The sequence below is a fragment of the Lampetra planeri genome, chromosome 28 (assembly GCF_965212315.1).
Source record: "Lampetra planeri chromosome 28, kcLamPlan1.2.h2, whole genome shotgun sequence".
NCBI lineage: Eukaryota > Metazoa > Chordata > Hyperoartia > Petromyzontiformes > Petromyzontidae > Lampetra > Lampetra planeri.
Window position 1 is genome coordinate 2,683,241 of NC_136134.1, and position 18,716 is coordinate 2,701,956.

Consider the following 18,716-nt stretch of genomic DNA (forward strand, 5'->3'; position numbering starts at 1 on the left):
TCTTTTCCGGGTCCTCCAGTTCACATTTAGAAACGTGCGTTTCGAGTATTTGGCTGCTATACATTTCCACACGATAAGTCACTTTGTTGAGTTATCATTTGTGGCCAGGTCGCTTCTGAAAAAGTGGGACTTATCTGGTACAATAAAAAATAGTTAATAGTTTTGAATAAAAATTGTGTATATCTTTTAGAGTTTGTCTACTTTTAAAATCCTTTATATTAAGTTCACTTGCTTGCGCGCTTGCTTGCTTGCTTGCGCGCTTACGACCGTGCAAATCTTTCGGTCGTTTTTTAACCCACTTCCCGTGATCCAATCGAGCTGACATTTTGCACACAGACTCGTTGTGCGTGACAATTTATTTTCGTGAAAAAAAATTCCCAAATTTTCCACTTTTTAGGAAAAAAATAATTTCATATTTAATTTAAAATACCAATGTGATAAAAATGAAACTCTTACTCAAGAAAAACAAAAATGAATAATAAAATAAAATCGATGCCACGCATATAAAGGATTTATAGTGCAAAACTTTTTTTTACGGGTTAATTTTTTTCTCCTGGCTTACCGGGGGCTCCTCCGTGTGTGGTCGGGGCATTTCTTGGTTGATAACCACTCGGCCTGGCTTCTCTCTGCACGTTCGGTGACTGTCTCGCTGTGACAATGTATTTTTGTGAAAAAAAAATTCCAAAATTTTACACTTTTTAGGATTTTTTTTTTAATATTTAATTACCAAGTGCTTAATGGTGGCAGGCAATCATCTGACCCATAGGTGGCAGCCATCTCAAGCCAGAGGACGAGAGGACTCTAGCCGCCCGTTTCAAAGACCAAGTGGGCTGGGTTGTGGCCCATTGAACACGCATATAAAGGATTTATAGTGAAAAACTTTGTTTTTACGGGTTAATTTTTTAAATGTGTCTGCTACAGCGGGCCATTTGTTATAGACATGCAAAGCATCCGCGCATGGTTGAGTGGAAATCTTTGTATAAGTAACATATCTGATTAATGAAACCAAGTCAATAGGTTCCAGACTTGTACAATAATAGGAACAAACCAACGAACCTTAAACAATAATGCAGGACAAGATAATACGAATGTTAGTCTGATTCTTTCCAGTTATGAAATAAGCACTCTTTTGCCTTATGCCAAAGTAATATATTGCTGATACTGTATATCTAGACCATTCTAGGTACCCGATAGATTTTTTTTTAATTATAGATATTACAGATGTTTATGGTTACCATATAACCAAATCATCCAGAGTGCACCCGGTCTCATTATATATGCAGGAACTAAGCAGGATGGGGCTTGGATAATGCTCTTTTAGGTGAGCACCATGCACAGAAGGCAGCTGTAGTCGAGCAGTGCAATAAAATCTATTCCCTCCCCTACTTCCCTAACTCGCACTGGCCAGCGTGGTGAAGTATGGACAAATATTCTCTCATGGCCAGCACGGTGTGGAGAGGCCCTCATCCAGCAGTGGATTGACAAAATGGTTTCTACACGGTTACCACAATATTTTTTTATTAAGAGCACGATTCATAGGGCTCGGCCAAATTGTTTGTTCTGTTATGGGAAGTTTGTAAATGCAGATATATTACATATGAGTGTACTTGCCTCCAAATGCTCACGGTTATGTTCCCACAGCCTACCAGTTATTTTTGCAATTAGAGAAATGGCTGCTGCGGACATTAAACAATTATAACAGGAAATCACTAATATGCCAGTGTCATAGGTCAAATCCCCAAAATCCCACAATTTAATTCTTCTTCTCTTGTATAGCTGCTGATGTTGATGCAGAGCAATAGCTACAATTTCACATTCAAGTTTTCAAGCCAGATAACCGGGTCAGGAGTAGCGGAGTGTATCATCGCTGTGACGTCTCCTTCGTATTTGTGTATCGGGGCATTGAATCACTGTATGTTGTACGGTCTGTTCTTGATGACCACAGTCGCACACTTGGGAGTTTTTTTTACTTACCATTTGTGCATCAGGTATCCGCATCTGCCATGGTTTGTGCAGTGGATGTGGTCTAGGGTGGACCATGAGCTTCGTGGAAGATCAAACCCCAGGGATCTTCTGCAATGGGTCTTTCAAAGGGTATTGTCAGTTATTTTGAACTCTATTCAGTTCTCCAGGCTTCATCGGGGTTGAATTCGCATTGTTGAAGGTTAGGCGCATGGGTCCAAAAGGGCTTGCGTGACTTCAAGCCATGACGAGTGATATTATTGACGTCCTTTATTGGGAAGGGGTCGCTTGTTTTCCTCGATTCGCAGAACTTCTCGGAGGGTTGCAGAATTGCAGTGGATGGGTGGGGGAGAGATTTGTGACAGCACCGGCAGCTAGGGTGTTTGGGTCCAGTGATGCACCACATCGCAGTGTTTAGTTGAACATTAACAAATCGAGTGGGACTACATTTGGTACATACTGGTGCACAGTACTCGGCTACAGAGTATACAAGGGCCATCGTTGATGTCCATAGCACTGGTACTGATGCTCCCCAGCTTGTGTTTGCCAGTTTCTGGACCAGGTTGACCCTTGTTTTGGTCTTGGCAGCTACCTTTTTCAGGTGGTCATTGAAGGTTAGTGTACAGTCCAGCTTCACTCCGAGATAGGTTGGAGTTTGAGCGTGTCGCACAGTTTTGCCGCAGAAGGTCAATTTCAGAATGTGCTTGGCTCTCATCAAGATAAAATGCAGTGACTGTGGGGTTGTGGCTTGAGCCTACATTTCCGGATATATTCCCCCATGGTGTTTAGGGTCTTGGTTCAGAGTGGATTTGATGTTGTTGAAAGCGGTTGCTTGCGTTGCCAGGGCAATGTCATCCGCACGTACAAATCTGTGTGACCCGGTTGGTGGCATGTTGTCGTATAGACATTGAAGGGCATTGGCGCGAGCACTGAGCCTTGTGGGCAACCTATTGTTGAGGAATCGGGGTGAGCTGGATTTGTTGCCCATATAGACACGCAGTCGCCTATTGCTCACCATCCATTGCAGGCGTATTGTTTCGAGGCAGTAAATGGTCCTTGCAAGCTTCAACATCAAGCCCTCAATCCAGAGAGTTGTAGGCTGATGACAAGTCCACAGAGGCTGCGCCGGTCTCGGATTTCTTCTGGAATCCGGCCTCAATGTGCGTCGCAAGGGGCCAAAACTTAGTCACAGCAACTATATCCAGGCTGGAATCCCGCGCTTGTTCTTCACGGATTACCGACTCGACAAGGGGGCTGATTCTCCGGAGGATGATGATGATGATAATGATGCATTCCAGGAGTTTATCAGTCGTGCACTGGAGTGATATTGGCCTATAGCTTCCTGGGTCGTTGGTTGGCTTTCCAGTTTGGGAATGGCAACAACCATCGCCTCCCGCCATGCTTTTGTATTGCATTCAGTTTTCATGGTTTTTGTGTACAGTTTTTTGGAGTCCCCGAGGGCCTAAGCCCTGGAGGAATTCTGGGGCAGTACCATCTCTGCAGACAGCCTCCCCGTTCTTCATTGCAGCCACCTACTTGATCGGGAGTAACCCCGCGGTATGACGATCTGTGATTGGTTGTGACAATCTGTGATTAGTTGTGATGATCTGTGATTGGTTGTGACAATCTGTGATTGGTTGTGACGATCTGTGATTGGTTGTGACGATCTGTGACTGGTTGTGACAATCTGTGATTGGTTGTGACAATCTGTGATTGCTGGCAGAGAATGAGGTTACAGGCATGAGGGGAAGGGAAGGTAATGGGAGAAGGGACCGTGATTGGAGAAGAGAGCTGCGGATGTAAGAGGGAGCTGTGTGTGATGGAGGTGGCATAAATTGACTAAAACCTTTCCCTGTCTACGCGTGTTGGTGAGGAGAGTGTCCGATACATATCCATTAATGGCTTTGGTTAGAGTTTTAGTTTTACATTGAGGTCAAAAAGGAATGCCTGAGTCCAAACTTGGTTACATCAGTTGATGGAAAATGGCACATTGAAATATGATATTCGTCGAGTAACCTTGCGTAGGGGTCACGTAAGGACACCTGAAGTAAAATAATTAATGAATGACATCTGTGCACAACCGGGCGTGGGATTGACTGAGGACTCGGACAGAGGGATTTGGGCGGGAAAGGAGGGAAAGGGGAAAGTTGAGGCAGAAGAGGAGATGGTGGAGATTTGAAGAACCATCTGGAAGGTTCCATAAGGAATGAGGAGGTGGTTATATAAAAGGGGTGTGATGGATGTCCAGGGCCTATTGGAGGGGACTGGAGAGTAAGCCTTCACAAGTATTATGTTGTATGACATGAAACAATAGCGTTCCCTTACCAAACACGACTCGTGTGGACGCCCCTTTCACTCGCATGCTCACCAGACACGTGGCCAATGGAGGCCTGATGCACGCCTGCCCAGTGTATCGTACACATTGTTACATTTGACAGGTATTTCCGAGTAAATGTGGAGCGCCTTGTATGTTAATTTTATAATGTTGCAGTGACCATTGGTTACTCTCGTGGGTATAACAGGTTCGTGTGATAAAAACGGACAAATACCTTTCTTTTTCTGGTCCACCATCATATTTTATTGGAGAAACGTTATGCAAATAATTATGCTGTTTTGGACCACTATCGCCAAAGATTAGGGTCTCGGGCACAGGGAGTTTCAAAGTCTAGTTGATGGATCTGTTATGCAATTTTCATAACATGGCGCAGAGATTAGCGTGACTTGCGGTGGGCAATATATTTCGCATATGGACTTTAATTTCCTTGACATCTAGCATGTGTTCAATCAGCACTATTGGCTATGACTTGGATCAGAAACATAGATCGTGACAAATAAAATGGAACAAAATATGAAAAGTGCACAAAGTTCATCCTGGCTTGCGAGGTGCATGCTTGAAGCTAAACTGAGAGACAGGAAAAGGAACACGTGGGTCATTGAACAAACACAAATGATATAAGTTTTGTTGACAAATAAAAGTCACCATTGGAACCTCATTTGCCAGTAAAATATGATAATTGTTTTTTTACCCTTCTATCTGGCAACAAAACGGACACCTTTTTACAAGGAGTCATGTTTGCATAGACCACAATACCTGCAGTCATAATGCAAACAAAAAACATAACTCTGATAATGTACACTGTCCTTGAAGTTGATTGGTCCACACCCGAGAGACTAGGCTCTAAGGAAAGCTGTCTCGGGTGTGGACCAATCAACTTCAAGGACAGTGCACATTATCAGAGTTATGTTTTTTGTTTGCATTATGACTGCAGGTATTGTGGTAGTAGGTTTTTACCCTTTTAAACTGGTACAAAACTGACACCTTTATTCAAGGCATCATGTTTGCAATAACCACAACACAAGTAGTCAAAAAAGCAAACAAAAAGAAGCAACTCTGAAAATGATAATAATATGCACTGTACTTGAAGTTGATTGGTCCACACCCGAGACGGCTTTCTTTAGAGCCTCGTCCCCATTGGTGTTGGACCAGATGACACCAGAAGGCGTACAACTCAAACACAGTGCAATATCAGAGTATTGAGAGCTCGGGGTAAGCATTTACACTATGATATCTCTTTTACCAGTGGCAAAATATAGTAGTAGGGTTTTACCCTTTTAAACTGGTACAAAACTGACACATTTATTCAAGGCATCATGTTTGCAATAACCACAACACAAGTAGTCAAAAAGCAAACAAAAAGAAGCAACTCTGATAATGATAATAATATGCACTGTCCTTGAAGTTGATTGGTCCACACCCGAGACGGCTTTCTTTAGAGCCTAGTCCCCATTGGTGTTGGACCAGATGACACCAGAAGGCGTACAATTCATTATCAGAGTTATGTTTTTTGTTTGCATTATGACTGCAGGTATTGTGGTCTATGCAAACATGACTCCTTGTAAAAGGTGTCAGTTTTGTTGCCAGATAGAAGGGTAAAAAAAACAATTATCAAATCAAAGTCAATTGGCTTGGGCAGGACGCACCGCTTGATGAGATGATGCCGGATTGATGATGAGACTGGTGATGGAATGGCAGCCATTGCAGATAACGCATCCCAAGAGCCACCACGGTCATTTCATGTGCAGGCGTGAGATGTATGGTAGCAGCACTAGCCCGTGAGAGATGGCGACGGCACGGGGAGGGCCTTCATCCAGCAGTGGAAAGGCAATGGCTGCTGATAATGAAATTGTATGCTTGGATGCAATTGGTAAAGTCTGCAATTGTTTAACAATTCTTAGAATTAGAAATGAAACTTGAAGGTTGAATTTTCAGTGACTTATATGTCGAGGCCAAAACACGTAACATCTAACCAGCATTGTTATTATTCCTCGTATTAAAAGGAACATGGACAGACAATAGAGATAGGTAACGTCACACTGAGATTGAACACATAGGGGGCCGTCCATAAATGACGTCACGCGATTTTGGACGATTTTTGACCCCCCCCCCTTCGTCACACGGCGTCACAAAACGTCAGACAATGTATTTGCTTTCTGTCAATAGAACAGGCAAGTAGCCTTGATGGTATGATGTTAACTACCTCTCCTGGTATACAGGACGCCTGCTATATATTTGGAGTTCGCATGTTCTCCCCGTAGTCGCGTGGATTTTTCTTTGGGTCCTCTGGTGTTCCACATTTAAAAATATGCGTGTAGAGTATTTGGCTGTTATAATTTCCACATGATAAGCCACTTTGTTGCGCTATCATTTGTGGCCAGGTCACTTCTGAAAAAGAGCTATATAGTTCAGTGGGACTTACCTGGTAAAATACAAAAAAGTTTAGTATAGGATAGTCTATTCTCAACTGTTAGAATTGGTTACATCGACAGTGATTATACTGTAAACATTTGTATTGACATCGTGGGATGTCAACGTGCAGTGCCGACCCTAGAGAGGCACGGCATGCGGTGTAACGACATCGCGGATACCACAATGGTGTGGGTGTAGTACCGGCCCTAGAGGGGCCTGGTGAGCGCTGATTGATAGCGCGAGATGGCACCACGCTTGGCGTGCAGTGCCAATCCTACAGGACAGGGTGTGTGGGTGCTGGCCGAAGGATGAGGTTACTCGAAGCCATGGCACTCTGGTTGAGGACACGTGACCAGTTAAGTCTACAAAGGGGCCCCAAATGGGGGCTAGGGGTGGTCACGTGGTTGGGACCGAGATCCTTCATGAGGATTCTAAAAGGTGGTCGTGGCCAAGGGTGGAGCCGGCCACGCCGCAGAGAATATTAGCCGGGTCCCGAGAGGGACCAGGGTTGTTGTTCATCCTGGAAGAAACCTTCGTCTACGTTTTACATTCAACGAGTCTCCAACACGTGGACCTGAACCCAAGCTGTTGGTCCCGGTCTGAAGTAGCAGTTACATTGTAATTAGTGTAGTTAGCCTGGTGGTCACCACCACAGGATGTATTTCTGTTCAGGGGAAAGTTACCCCGTGTGTTCGAGTTGAATAAATGTGTTGCCTCCAAGTCTATGTCTGCGACTCAGTCGAACTCACTACAGATTTGCAAACAATGACAAACTTAACACGTAGGCTTTCGCAACCAAAATCATCCATAATAGAGGTTTTTGGATTAGATCGCGTAAATATATAAATGTGTCGTTAAAACCCGCCACCACCCGAGGAAGAGAAATACCTGATCAAACCAAGGGCATCAAAACCACCAAGACTTTATGGGCTACCAAAAATTCACAAACCTGATGTCCTATTAAGACCCATAGTTAGTACAATAGGCTCTGTCAAGTACAAATTTGCACAATACGTAACGAAATAAATACAGCCCTACATCGGTGGGACCTCTTCATTTAGCAAAAACATTGAACATCTCTTCTAGATTTGAAGCTTTCGTGACTGCAAGGAATCATCTTCTTAGGTTTTTTCGGTAAAGTCACGTAGGTAAAACATCAAAATGAATGAAAATAAAATAAAATAAAACAAAAATCACGACGTTTCGGAGGCAACACAAGTCTCCGTCATCAGGTGGGACCGTCACAGCCAGATTAGCTGCATCAAGTGAGGCAATGATTCAAGATGTAATCCCTTAAAAGCGAGTTGAGGGGGGGAGGAGAGGGAGGGGGGAGCTCATCAGACTATGGTAGCCAATGAATGGAACGTATCGGGAGGGAGGGGGGGCGAGGCCAAAAGGGTGGGCGACGGCGTGCAAGCGATTGTGCGCAAGCGGCTAATTTTTTTTACTTTACTTTACCGAGTGTTAACATCCCCAGTTATTTTTTAACAGTACTCTCTTCATTGTTCAGCCAGCATTGGTATTAACATGGGCATTTTCGTTCTTTTGTCTATCATGTGTATTAGAGCTTCCCTCCCCCTCTCTGCCCATTGTGTTGGCGTGTGCGGCAGTTGGCCGCTTGCGCATAATCGCTCCATTGTGTTGGCGTGTGCAGTAATTAGCCGCTTGCGCACAATCGCTTGCACGCCGTCGCCCACCCTTTTGGCCTCGCCCCCCCTCCCTCCCGATACGTTCCATTCATTGGCTACCATAGTCTGATGAGCTCCCCCCTCCCTCTCCTCCCCCCCTCAACTCGCTTTTAAGGGATTACATCTTGAATCATTGCCTCACTTGATGCAGCTAATTTGGCTGTGACGGTCCCACCTGATGACGGAGACTTGTGTTGCCTCCGAAACGTCGTGATTTTTGTTTTATTTTATTTTATTTTCATTCATGTTGATGTTTTACCTACGTGACTTTACCGAAAAAACCTAAGAAGATTGAACATCTCGTACATATAATTAAAGATATTAAGCTTAATCCTAATGATATTCTCGTAAGTTTTGATGTGACCTCTCTGTTCACGAGAGTTCCGGTCAATGAGTCAATTAAATTACTCGACACTCTGGTAAGGAACAAAGGTTTAGCCAAAGAGATCCCAAGACTTGCTGAACACTGTCTAAAGCACACTTACTTCTTATGGCAAAGGTGACTTCTATAAACAAAAGGAAGGAGCAGCAATGGGCTCTCCTTTGTCTCCTGTGATAGCGAATTTATACATGTGTAATGCGGGCGTAAGCGACCTTCCGGATGTGACGTCACGGGGAGGCGGAGCCAGGTGACGTGGGTGAAAGGTTGGGGTCCTTAAGTGGGTAAACCGGAAAGGGAAGTCAGTCGGGGTGTGAATGGAAAAGAGTGGGGCCGCGTGGGCGAACGTGAGGAGGGGGCACCGTTGGCCAGCGGGAGCCAACCCCGGAGAATAGCAGGGAGCTAAAGGGTGGTGAGAAGCTACGGAGAGTACAGCCAGGAAGGCTGTGTGTTAGAGGCAGCGGTGTGGCTGCAGAGAGTCGCAGGAGCGACGAAGAGAGAGAGAGAGACAGCACGAGGCTGTCAGCGCTGCGGAGTCAGGAGCGACGAAGAGAGAGAGAGAGACAGCACGAGGCTGTCAGCGCTGCGGAGTAAGCAAGAGGGAGAAGAGCAGCAGCGATTACAGCCAGGGGGGCTGAGAGTGAGTAACAGCAGCGGAGCTGCTGTGGGGGCTACAGGAGCGACAGGGGCCAACAGAGGGGCTGCTGGTGGAGAAGAGAGAGACATCGGAGTCAGTACTGTGGGGACTGAGCAAAGAGGAGATGTGATGCCGCCGCCACGAAGCCGTTCGGCAGGCGCCCAAACCCCCGACTTCGCCACCACCAAGCAACGGAGCCAACCCCGCGTCCCCCTCACCTCACCTCACACGAACACACCCGCACGCATTTCCCCCCCCCCATAGAGCTCCGAGGGGAGGTCACCTGGCCGACCGGTTTTTATCCGAGAAACCCTTATCGGGGTTAACTCTCACGGTTTCCGGCGATCAGGGAATTGGACGACCTCCCCCGTGCTACGTTGCGCCGCGGCGCTGCGACCAGCCGTAATATGGTGTGGTCGCGGCATGGGGCATTCGGCCACCGCGGTTGAGGTGCATTTTCCCCCCACACACACCCCCACGGGTCGACGGGGCAAGCAGGGGAGGGACGGGACAGCACGAATAGCGGGACCGCAGGAGCTGTTGCGCATAGTCATGGAGGGTTGGGATAATTACGCTTGAGCGCGCAGGCACCATTGTTAGGGGAGTTAAAGGATAAGGCTATTAGTATAAATAATTGGGAGAGGGGAGGCGCGCGAGGAGCCATGCACAGCTTCCCACGACGGGCCTTTGTGATGGACACCGCCGCATGAACCTCGATGATGGGGGCCTGCGTGAGAAAAGGATTGATTGGAATTTGCGCCGCGCAGGTCGCTCATTGATTAGCGGAACAAAGGCACCGCGGAGCTGCCTGGCCCGGGCGAGGGGGGCGCGTGCCATTGTTTGGAGTTCACGCCGCGCGGACAAAGGATTAATTAGCATAGCGAAGGCGCACGGTGCGTGGGAAGGGGGTAGGGAACGTCGAGTGCCTCAAACCGTGAGTAAGGAGGTAAAAGTGTTTCGTGAACGATAAATAGGGAATAGGTTCCGGGTTAGTAGAGTAGGCAGCCTCGTCGATTCATACTGACTCAACAACCAGTCCCACGTAGCAGACAATAAATCATGAATAGCTGATCGTGGCCTCGTGTGATCTCGTGTTATAAGTGTGAACGCGTGTGGTACTGTGTATGCGTAAGCTCGCGGCGTGCGTAATCAGCGTACCCCAGGTGCGCGATCATAACGTGAGCGGCGAGCGCGGCGCAGAGCGGCGCAAGAGTGGGTATCGCGTGTGGAGCTGTATGTGTGTGTGCGCGCACGTTCACGACGTGTATAATACAGGTGCGCGATCCTAGCGTGAGTGGTCAGGGTTGAGTGAGTGCCGCGCAGAGATGTGTGTGGGTGTGCGCGTACGTAATTAACCATGCCTACTACGCGGACCCGCGGGGGAGGGGAATCCTGGAGCGACGGCTCTCACCCCATGGGTGAAGAACGCAGCAGCGGTTCGCCTAGCAGCGAGGGGGCGAGTAATGAGGTTAACCCGGCCGTTAGGGGTACCGAGGGAGGGATCTCGGGGGCTAGCGACCCTCACATAGTGGTGTCAGAAACGGGACGATCCCCTGCACCCCCAAGGGAAAGAGGCCCCCCAACCCAGATTAAAATCAAATGCACATTTACGGGCAAAGGAATTCCAACATGGAAATCGTTTGCCCGCAGCATCAGGGGGGCGAAAAAGGTTAATGGGTGGTCAGATGAGGAGGCGTTGCAGCAGTTAGAGCTACATTTAGATGGGCGGGCAGCAGACTTTGTAGAAGCGTTGCCCGCAAGCGCACAAACCCAGTGGGAAAAATTAATGTGCGAACTAGAACGGCGCTTCGGCGCCTATGACGAGGAGGATGCGCAGACGGCCTTAGAGGCACGCCGCCGCCAACCCGGCGAAGATTTACGAGATTACGCCGAGGATGTACGCATGTTGACCCAGCTCGCGTACCCAGAGTACGAGGCCAAAATAATTGAGGGCCTCGCCGCCGGTAAAATCCAGCGATATTTGGCACACACCTCGTGGTGGCAGCCAAATGTCGACGGTACACGCCTCTCCTTTAACACCCTCGTCGAGCGCGCGCGCAAATGCGAGAAACTCTCGGGTGAGCGCGCGGAGCCTCGAGGGAGGGGACGAGAGTGCGCCGTAGCGAGCCTACTCTCCGACGAAGAGGAAGAGATCGCCATCGCAGTAAGGGGACGGGCAAGGGAGCCCCAGAGACCCAGCGAGAAAACCCCGGGGTGGGTAGCTGGGTTACAAGCCGGTATGGGAGATATGATAAACCAAGTAGGTGAGAGGGTAACCCAAATAGACGATAAAATGAGCCAAAATATGGTTAAGCTACAGTGTACCGTTGAGACTGAGATGGGGGAACTACGCTCGACAGTAGGGGGACTAGCCGGGAGGGTGTCCCAATTAGAGTCCGATTTGGGACAACTGCGCACTGGGGGAGGAGGGAATGGGAAGAGAGCCCACTACGGAGCCGCCACCCCTCCCCGGGCGTGTTATGTGTGCGATCGGCGAGGGCATCTCAGGAGAGACTGTCCTCAGGTCGCCCGAGCTAGACAAGAGCTAAGGTCAAACACTAAGGCCCCCCTAGAGAGGGGACCACCGGGGGGTGAAATCGACGTAGCCCCAACACAAACAAGCTGTAGTGATAATGGCGAGCAAGTGATCTCCACACAGGTTCCAGCAACAACGCCCACGGAAACAGTGACTCCTGGCGACTGGCTACGGGAGCTGGTGGCGGGGATCACGGGGGCCACGTCGCTGGTGGAAGGGGAGGTAAACGGAGTGCGTACCCGAATTCTGCTGGACACGGGGGCGGTGGCCTCGCTCGTGAGCGCAGCGCACTGCAGCGCGATCGGGGTCGACGTGCGTCACCTGCAGGCACCGGACCGCGCGCTGCACACGGCGAGCGGAGCCGGAATGGGGCTGCTGGGGAGAGCCACCCTAGAGGTCCGCATAGGCAGTCAGGTGTGCACCCAGGAGTTCTACGTGTCGAGTGCGTTGTGTCACGAGTGTATCGCAGGTACCGACCTCTTAGAACGGCTAGGACTCAACGTGCAACCCCGCCAGCGATGCGCCACCATGGAGAGCAACGGCGAGCGGATACCGTTCTTGGGACGAGAACCGACGCGCCCCCGCTTCGCACCTGTGGTCGCTATCCTGGCGACGGCAGTCACCATCGGCCCGCTCACCGAGATGCTGGTGCCGGTGGCAACATCCCCCACCGACCCCGCGCTCCGACCATCAGGAGAGGTAATGCTAACTCCTCACCCGGAGTGGGCAAAACGGTATGGGATAGTGGGATCCGCCACGTTGGTAAACGCAGATGGGGACCGATTGTTTATGCGGATGTTTAACCCCCACAGTACCCCAGCGATACTGCGGCGGCGCACCCCGATAGCCACCGTACACCCCCTGCACGCACGCCACTCTAACGACTCGGTGTTTGCACTCTGGGCTGAGGACCCCGGGCGTCCTGAGGGTGACCAGGACCTGGCCTGGCGAGTCGGCCCGACTCCCCGAGCCGAGGTCGTTCCCCTGCTCGACGCGTTACATGTACCATGGGCGGATTTACCTAAGGGAGAGGCCGATCGGCTGCGCGAGTTACTGCGGGAGTATGCCGACGTATTCAGTGAACACGACTCGGACGTGGGTCGGACCGATCTTGTTAAGCACCAAATTGACACCGGTGCAGCCCGACCCATCAAACTCCCTGCGTACCGAGTGGGCGCACCCGAACGCGCCCAGATCAAAGAGGCAGTTGGGGACATGCTTCGCGATAACATAATTCAGCCCTCGGCGAGCCCCTGGTCAGCCCCAGTGGTACTAGTAACGAAAAAGGATGGGTCAACCCGGTTCTGCGTCGATTACCGTAAACTAAATGCAGTCACGCTCGGCGATGCCTTCCCCATACCCCGCATCGACGACACCTTCGACAGCCTCGCCGGAGCGCGGTATTTTTCCACCCTCGATCTCGCGTCCGGGTACTGGCAGGTGGAGATGGCGGAGGAGGATCGGCCGAAAACCGCATTCACCACCCCGATGGGACTATTCGAGTTTCGAGTACTCCCGTTCGGACTCACCAATGCGCCTGCGACGTTCCAGCGGCTGATGGAGTTGGTGATGCGGGGCTTGCAATGGGAACAGTGCCTGATTTACTTGGACGATGTGATAGTGTTCAGTAGATCTTTGTCTGAGCATTGGTCCAGGCTTCGAGAGGTGTTCCAGCGACTGCGAGCGGCTCATCTCAAGCTCAAGCCACGTAAGTGTTACATCGCACAACGCGAGGTGGGGTACCTCGGGCATCGCGTCAGCGAGGCAGGCGTGCACACCGATCCGGAGAAGGTACGCGCCGTAGTGGAGTGGCCACGGCCAAGGAATCTGACGGAGATCAGATCATTTTTGGGGCTCGCCACCTATTATCGTCGATTTGTAAAGGGATTCAGCGAGATTGCACGCCCCCTCACCCAACTCACCTCCCCTAAGCACCCCTATCAGTGGACGGGGGCCTGCCAGACGGCCTTCACCACTCTCAAAGACCACCTCACCCACGCCCCCACCCTCGCTTTCCCCGATTTTACCACCGATTTTATTTTGGACACCGACGCCTGCAGCAGCGGGCTGGGCGCGGTGTTGTCACAGGTACAGGATGGGACAGAACGTGTCATCGCGTACGCCAGCCGGACCTTGAGTGGGGCCGAGCTGAACTATTGCGTGACCCGCCAAGAGTTGTACGCCGTGATTTTCGCATGCAAACAGTTCCGGCCGTATTTGTACGGCAGGAGATGTCGCGTACGCACCGACCATTATGCTTTGCAGTTCCTTCTTACATTCAAGGAGCCGCGGGGGCAGATGGCCCGGTGGTTGGCGCAGTTGCAGGAGTACAACCTGCAAATCGAGTATCGGGCTGGCCGGACGCATGCAAACGCGGACGCCTTGTCGAGGCGACCCACGGTGTACGCCGAGACAAGGGCGGAGGAGGCCTGCCCGTGTTTCACGGGGGGACGCTGCCGGCAGGCAACGGACCCCCGAGCGGCCGCGGCCACTGACCCCCCCCCCAGCGAGAGAGAGTGCAGTGTGCGCCACAGAGGCCCTCACAGGTGGCACCGAGGATCCCGTCGACCGCCCGGCAAGCGCGGGACCCGCGGCTCGGGACCCGATCGGACGGATCCAGGAGGACGTCGGCTGCGCCTTCCCGGGCCTGAACGACGAGCAGCTGAGACAGACCCAGCAGCGAGATCCCGATCTGGCGGCAGTGGAGGCGGCCCTGCGGGAGGAAAAGAGCGCCCTACCAGGACCCTGGAGCGGTTTGTATGCCCGGTTGTGTGTGCAGAACGGAGTGGTACGGGAGTTAACCGAGGCCGGCCAGCCGGGGTGCATCTGTGTTCCTGCCCAGGTGCGACCCCAGCTGCTACGGCTGGTGCATGACCACCCACTCGGGGGCCACGATGGGGAACGACGCACGCGAGAGACCCTGCGTCGCCAGTATCTCTGGCCCAAATTGGCACAAGACGTGGCGGCCTGGATACAGGGCTGCCGCGCCTGTCAGCAGTGCGGGCCGAAACCGGCACGATACCAGGTACCCCTAAGGCCGTTCCGCGTCAGCCGCACGAATCAGCTGGTCAGGATCGATCTACAGGGGCCATTCCCACGATCCCATCGAGGCAACCGGTATATTCTAGTCGCAGTAGAGTATTTCACCCGCTACCCCGTGGCAGTGGCCATCCCTGATAAAACGGTCTTGGTGGTGGCCCGGGCATTCGTGGAACATTACGTACTCAAGCACGGGATCCCAGAACGAGTCCTCACCGACCAGGGTAGCGAGTTCGAGGCTGAGCTGTTCCAGGCACTGTGCCGAGAATTCGGAATCCAGAAGGACCGAACCACAGCGTACCACCCCCAGGCGAATGGTATGGTAGAACGCATGAATCAGACCCTAGCGGGGAAACTCAAACGTATGGCGGCTGCAAATCAACGGGATTGGGACGAACACCTCCCCTACGCCCTTTTCGCCTACGCCACCACCGTACACACGTCGACGGGGCAAACCCCGTTTTTAATGATGTTCGGCCGTGAGTCTCGTTTACCCGCAGATCTGCTATTCGGCGTCCCTTCCCCCCAGCCGGAGGAGGGAAGCCGCCCCGTGGAACACCTGTTGGAGACCCTGCGAGAAGCCCGAGGCCGAGCATACCCGCAAGGGGAAGCCGCGCATCGGCGGCAGGAACAGGGCACCCGACCCCGCATGGAACCCCCCTTATTCCTGACAGGTGCTAAGGTGTGGCTACACACCCCTCGCGTCGGGGCCGGGCAGGTGGGGAAACTGACGACCTACTGGCGGGGACCCTGGACCGTGGTGCGGCAGATATCCCCCTGGACGGTACTAATCTATGGCGGGGAGAGGGATCGAGAGACGGTGGTCAACGTCCGCCGCTTAAAACCGTGGAAAGCGGCCCCGGCGAGAGAGGACCCCGTCACCCGAAGGCCCCGAAATCCCGGAGTACCCGCACCCCTCGTGTTGGGGGGCCTCGCACACTACATGGGCCCCGCCGGGCCCCCGAGACGCCCCGATCCAGTCCGGAGAAGACGCGGACGACGGCCACTAAACCCTTCCGCTGCTGAGTTTGTGCCCCAGCCCACAGGTGCCGGAGGACGGGGAGAGCCGCTGGAGTGGAGGAGGAGACCGCCGCAGGAGCTACAGAGGACGGAACCACCCGCCCCGAGGCCAGCCACCAGGTCCGGACGGATCCCCCGGACCCCGCAACGTTTCCTCGTGGGCGCGGCCCAAGCGAGGTGCTCCAGTCAACCCGGGACGGGGACTGGCACCTCGGGGGGCTATGTGATGCCGCCACCACGAAGCCGTTCGGCAGGCGCCCAAACCCCCGACTTCGCCACCACCAAGCAACGGAGCCAACCCCGCGTCCCCCTCACCTCACCTCACACGAACACACCCGCACGCATTTCCCCCCCCCCATAGAGCTCCGAGGGGAGGTCACCTGGCCGACCGGTTTTTATCCGAGAAACCCTTATCGGGGTTAACTCTCACGGTTTCCGGCGATCAGGGAATTGGACGACCTCCCCCGTGCTACGTTGCGCCGCGGCGCTGCGACCAGCCGTAATATGGTGTGGTCGCGGCATGGGGCATTCGGCCACCGCGGTTGAGGTGCATTTTCCCCCCACACACACCCCCACGGGTCGACGGGGCAAGCAGGGGAGGGACGGGACAGCACGAATAGCGGGACCGCAGGAGCTGTTGCGCATAGTCATGGAGGGTTGGGATAATTACGCTTGAGCGCGCAGGCACCATTGTTAGGGGAGTTAAAGGATAAGGCTATTAGTATAAATAATTGGGAGAGGGGAGGCGCGCGAGGAGCCATGCACAGCTTCCCACGACGGGCCTTTGTGATGGACACCGCCGCATGAACCTCGATGATGGGGGCCTGCGTGAGAAAAGGATTGATTGGAATTTGCGCCGCGCAGGTCGCTCATTGATTAGCGGAACAAAGGCACCGCGGAACTGCCTGGCCCGGGCGAGGGGGGCGCGTGCCATTGTTTGGAGTTCACGCCGCGCGGACAAAGGATTAATTAGCATAGCGAAGGCGCACGGTGCGTGGGAAGGGGGTAGGGGTCCGGGAATCAGGATAAATGGGAAGCGCAAAGGGGAAATCGCGGGGGCTCCGAGAAGCCAACGTCCAGGACTGCCCCAGCTCTGCCCTCCGGACGTCCGTGCGACGTGTCGAGGCAAGCAGCGAGGAAAACCCACGGAACGTCGAGTGCCTCAAACCGTGAGTAAGGAGGTAAAAGTGTTTCGTGAACGATAAATAGGGAATAGGTTCCGGGTTAGTAGAGTAGGCAGCCTCGTCGATTCATACTGACTCAACAACCAGTCCCACGTAGCAGACAATAAATCATTAATAGCTGATCGTGGCCTCGTGTGATCTCGTGTTATAAGTGTGAACGCGTGTGGTACTGTGTATGCGTAAGCTCGCGGCGTGCGTAATCAGCGTACCCCAGGTGCGCGATCATAACGTGAGCGGCGAGCGCGGCGCAGAGCGGCGCAAGAGTGGGTATCGCGTGTGGAGCTGTATGTGTGTGTGCGCGCACGTTCACGACGTGTATAATACAGGTGCGCGATCCTAGCGTGAGTGGTCAGGGTTGAGTGAGTGCCGCGCAGAGATGTGTGTGGGTGTGCGCGTACGTAATTAACCATGCCTACTACGCGGACCCGCGGGGGAGGGGAATCCTGGAGCGACGGCTCTCACCCCATGGGTGAAGAACGCAGCAGCGGTTCGCCTAGCAGCGAGGGGGCGAGTAATGAGGTTAACCCGGCCGTTAGGGGTACCGAGGGAGGGATCTCGGGGGCTAGCGACCCTCACAGAGACAGCCGTGTGGGTAATACAGTACGGACCAAATAAAGGACACTGAGCCAGAGATCGTGGTCAAGTCTTTTATTACACTGGTGCCAGAAGTGAAACGGCATGTCGAAGCAAGTGAGGAAGAAGATTACTCCGCCGCCAGCATCAGCTTCATCGTCCGACGACGACGAATTCCCTCCAACCATGGATCCTGCTGGGGTGGTGGAGGAGAGCTCTGCTGAAGCGAGCATGGGGACGGGTGTGGAAGATGTCGGCACGATGGCGGGGCCGTCAACATCATCGGACGCTGATCAGAGATGGCAACAGATGGCGGTGCAACTGGAGGCACTCAAGGACGTCCTGGCGCAGCTATGTCAACTCGTCACGCCGAGGACGACGGAGGAAGCTGAAGGTGCTCCACGGGCCGCCACGTTGCCTGCCCTGCCGCCGCCATTAGCCACGCGGCAAGAAGCCGCCATCTTGCACGTCCCGCGGCGCCAAACCGCCATCTTGGACACGCCTCGGGCCGACGCCTTTTTGAATTTGCCTCCAGAACAACCAACAATTGAAGAGAACGTGAAGAGGAGTCGGAGTTGCCACCTCACCACAGTTAAGGAATTCTCCATCGGGGGCGATTGGAGCGCTTTCGCCTGCCGATTCTTGGCGGCGGTACGTTCAGCAAGATGGACCGATGCTGAGGCCTTGGAAGTGTTGCCGACTCTACTGGACGACGAATCGGTTCGATTTTTCCGTTCCATAACGGCCGATAAGAAGAAGACTTTATGCGGAGTTTTTGAAGAAATGGCCGACGCTTATGAGCCACCTGACGATGCGCATCGGCGATTCGCTCAACGACAACGAGCACCCGAGGAATCGCCCGTGGCGTTCAGAGGTGCGGTGCTGGAGCTGGCCATGGCAGCTTATCCGGAGACGCCACAGGACCTGCTCGAGCCTCTCATATTAGGCAAA